This window comes from Trachymyrmex septentrionalis, unplaced genomic scaffold (assembly GCF_001594115.1).
Source record: "Trachymyrmex septentrionalis isolate Tsep2-gDNA-1 unplaced genomic scaffold, Tsep1.0 scaffold213, whole genome shotgun sequence".
Taxonomy (NCBI): Eukaryota; Metazoa; Arthropoda; class Insecta; order Hymenoptera; family Formicidae; genus Trachymyrmex; species Trachymyrmex septentrionalis.
In genome coordinates, this window is record NW_017305321.1 from 268,341 (window position 1) to 273,156 (window position 4,816).

General features: G+C 33.6%; 1 protein-coding gene across 2 annotated transcripts in view; it reads right to left on the reverse strand.

Annotated features, from left to right (window-relative positions):
* The window catches only part of LOC108748183 (MAP/microtubule affinity-regulating kinase 4-like), a 296,086-nt gene that overhangs the window by 101,804 nt on the left and 189,466 nt on the right, over nucleotides 1–4,816 (reverse strand). The window lies entirely within an intron of this gene.

A 4,816-nucleotide genomic window follows, 5' to 3' on the forward strand; every position in this document is an offset into this window, starting at 1 on the left:
GTATTCTTTGAAGATGAGCCTCGTGGATTCTCGAAGAGTTGAAAAAGGTGCCTGAAACCCCTTGGGTTGACGAGAAGATCGATTGCCAAAGTTTAAACGAGACAAAACCAACTTTGCCATTTTTCGCGCTTAAATATGCTTTTTCGACTTTTAATGTATTCCGTTGTTGTCCCATATTGATAGTATTATATTTATAACATTTCCTACGAAGCAATTTCTGTTGTCGCTGACTTCTACCTTGAATACGAGTATTTGTACTATATTAATCGTCTGGATAGGACTTAAAATCTGAATGAATATGTGTCTTGTAATTTTTCGGAAATCTGTAGCGACTTATGCTTAAGGTTTAAAATAGGAAACTAATTAAATATTTTTGCGCAAGTTATAGCATGCATGTATTCAGAACCGTAATACAACGTCGTGCCATTCAGCGCTCATATTGACGAGAGAATGAATTTTTTTCGTGAAAGAAAAAAAGATCTATGCGCTCGCGCTATTTCATTCTGTTTAACGACCGTATTGTAAGCGGGATACGAAGAGAAAGACATTAGATGGACAGGGAAGATAATCGGGGGACCGATAGTCGAGGGCTTTTTCATTGCGCACCTCTCGAGAACGCAGCACCACGGCTGATTGTGCGCGCACAATGCTGCGTGCCGATTAAACGTTCGAATGTACGCGCGAGAGATCGACCGACCGTCTCCTACGTACGTTACATTTCCTGCTGTTCGTTTGCGTTGGCGCTCGAGTTTCGAGTGCTACGAGAAACGAATTTCAGGCGAGATGACGATTAAGCACGATCGTACCCGTGTCGATCGAATCTCGACGAGAACTGTACCGTTCTATTTGTCTGTCGTTGATCGGTAGATGACAATCGACGATGTATTTAAGACTCGAACAATACGTGATTTACAGCTTCTCGAAATTCGTGCTTGCATCTGCTGTCCTCAGCTGACTCCCAATTCTTGCATACATTCGGGTATTCGGCAAGTGCCGTATTGAAAGAAAGAGATTTTGCTGAAGTATTTTAAAAATTTATCTGACAAAGGAATGTAAAAGTAATGAATTTTAAGACTGGACATTGAGACAATATTTTTTTATTTTTCTTTTCTCGAACAAAGTTTTAAAGAAACCTAGATGTACATTCACCGAAAAAGAATCTAGTAATAGCTACCTAATGTTGAGTAAAATAATTTCAATTAAATGTTAATATAATTAAAAATAATTTTACTTTTCTAAATATTTAGTAAATATTATCAAATATAATATAATCAACCATTTGCTATTAATTACTAAATATTTAGAAAAGTAAAATTATTTTTTGTTATATTAATTAAACATTTGACATTATTTTACTCAACATTTGGTGATTATCTTTTAGGGTAACATAAAGAATGTAATTGAATCGGTGCAACAAATCAATTCCAGAGGGTTAAGTCCAAATATTCAAGAAATATGTATAAATGTTTGCGGAAGAATAAGCGAGAGCAAGAGAGAGAGAGAGAGAGATGCATTCTCTATAAGAAAAATTCTGCAAGCGTTTATACATTCATCTTCCGTAAGAAAAATTCTGCCACCGCCCACGAGCTCGTATAATACCGATGGTATGGAAAGAAGAAGGGAACGTTCGAGGACCAGCAGCATGTGTTTCATACCGTTTTTCAGCGGCTGAACATACGGCTTCTCTCTTCGCCGCCGCCGTCGTCGCGAGACGACATTAAACCAAAACCGATGACCCGCGCGAGATTCCGGGTTACGAAAACACAGGCTGATATGGGGCAAGGAAACATCGCCAAGTCGTGTCTTGGCGACTGGCGCCTTCGCGCGTTCCTTGGTAGTCGGCTGAAAAGAAATATACTGGCTGCCGGGCGACGGCTGATTAATTTATCTTATTGCGCGCCCGCATTTAACGACAACCGCCTTTAGCATCCATGTGTCGTTCTTGCGCTACTGAAAAGTTGAATTTACACTCTTGATGATCGTTTGAAATGAGCTCGTTGGTCGAGGGTTTGTCTCACGTAGACATATGTTTAAGCAAAATTTCACTTGAACGTGCTATAATTATTAAGAGAGAAATTCAGTACGACAAAATAGATGAAGTTAAAATGTAAGATTGATATTATTTAATTTATATGAACAATGATACAAACGTATAAATTCTTTGAATCATATATTTAATACTTTATTTTTCTAAGAAATAAAAATTTTATCTTAATATTTAAGACCCTTTCAGTTTAACAAGACTATTTCAAAATAACATTTTAATTCGTCAAAATAATCTGCATTTTCTCTGCATAAGAAATTTTTGTTTATTTTGATTTTTTTGTGCTAATCAGCAGTTGGATTTATTATTTTAATGATCGTTCGAAATGTGTGAACTTGTTTGTCCCATATATTTTATTCGAATATGCTATTATATAATTATTAAAAAAGAAATATTTAATACGATAAAGTAAATAGACGAAAAAGTAAAAATGTAAGATTAATATTACGTTTTCAATTTTATAAATTATATCTATGTGATGTATATTCAATTTTTATACATATTTCAATGATGACAAGTACGTACATCAGAACCACTTTATAAAGGTAAAACCTTCAAAATATACGTAAAAATTGTTTAATAATTTTTATATACTTATGATGAAAATTAATCCAGAACATGATTCAACGTGTGTAGTAAGGGTATCAAAACTAAGATGTGTATTAAGAGTTAAAATAAAGTTATTTAAAGTATATATTTTTTAAATAAAAAAATAAAAAGTTATTTAGTATTTATTATGATTTTAAATAACTACACTTCTGACTTATTTCTTATTTAACATTTTAAATAAGTTTCCGGAACTTATTTTATGTTTTAAATAAGTTTCTGAAACTTATTCTTATTTATTATTTTAAATAAATCGTAACAATTAATTTTGCCGAATCATGATCGGCATTATAGGTAAGAATTTTTTAAACACAGAATAATTTGTAGCAATAGTAATGTTATAGATTCATTTTTTAGTTAAAAAAAATTAAATAACAGTTAACAAGATATTTAATGCTTTTAGCCAAAGCTGTATTTAGCGCAAATTGTTTCGCAATATTAAGAAAACTTGTATCTATTTTTATATCAAGAATATAGAATATTATAAGCTTTTATTTAAGTGTAAATCATTAAAAAGAATAATGAAAATTGAGACATAATGTTACCCTTTTTAAAAGCTCTCCTCCACCAGCGATAAATGAATTCTAACACAAAATTAGGTGCTAATTAGGTGCAGAAGTACGAAATTAGGTGCCTGAGCCGTTTGACAGAAAAAAAAATTATTGTGAGGGAGGGGGGCTAACTTAATATTAAGTTAGCCTCTCCCTCAATAATTTTTTTTCTGCCAAACGGTTCGAGTACCTAATTTTGAATTTCAGCGCCTAATTAGCACCTAATTACCACCTAATTTTGGTATGGTTAGAATTCATTTATCGCTGGTAAAGGAGGGCTGGCTTAACAGTCATAATGTTGGAATATCAAAAATACCTCACACGCGAATAATTACTAATTAAGAGAATTTAAAAGAATCGCGAATAATACAAAATTGAACAAGTGCCAGAGATGCTACAAAGCAAAACGTGAAATGTACGAGATATTCGTTTGTCAAAATCATGTAAAATACGAATAATTTAATAAGCCGTGAATATTTTTCATACGCCATAGTTAAATATCTAAACGGCGAGGGGGGAGCGCGGAAAAATCCAAGGGGAGCGTGCCGCGCGGCGCGGTGATTGACTACGTCATCACTTTGGTATTTGTTCGGCGACCTCAATAGGAGACGGACGTACAGCACGAGTCACTCTGGGTATAGCGTATTAATCTGCATTAATCCACGAAAATTAGATATCTACGAACGCGAATTGATAAATTACGTAAGGGTGCCCAATTAGTAACGTTGCCCAAAACGAAGGTGCGTAGTTTTATTGTTTTTTTTTATGATTTACGCTTACATAAAGATTAATAATAAATTGTACATTCTTTAAATAAAGATAAATGCAAACATTTTTTAAATTATAAAACAATTTGGACTGAATCTAATAATGGGTATAAATAGCATTCATGTATATACATTTAGAGATATGGATTAGAAATATCTAAGGACGGTATTCATAGTCCGTTCTTATTGTAAGATTATATGTAATTTTAATACGGCCTTCTGATTGATTCGTGACTTCTTAAGGCTGTATTTAAGACGGTCTTAAATAAACTCTGACTATGAATAATAATAAAATCGTATAATCGACGATCGATCGCGTATTCATTGAAGAATATTAAAAATGTAACGAGTGGATTATTTTACTGATTTTGTGTGTGTGTGTGTGTGTGTGTGTGTGTGTGTGTGTGTGTGTGTGTGTGTGTGTGTGTGTGTAAAATACGTTAATATTTCGACAGTTAAATGATCGGCGCGCAACCTTGGGATTGTTTTGGCCCCCGCTGAAGGGCGGGCGGGCGGTGTGGCGCGTCACGTTAATGCGAAGTTTATCACGCAGTCATTCTACAATAATACTGTGGCTCGTACAGACAGGTAGCAAAGTCGCGTGCCGCTCTTTTTCATATTTCTTTTTAAAATGTAATCACGACAAATATTATATGTAATACGTAACATTATATTTTATGAATATTCACATATACGATTAGAATATCACACACACGTCAATTCATCATTATTGTGAAATAAATTCAGCAGATAAAAGGGCTAAATCTTTATTGTGGTGTCTATAAGATATAATCAGAGTCAGTGGAATGAGCTACAGATTAATAGAAAAGAGAAATATTTCTTTTATT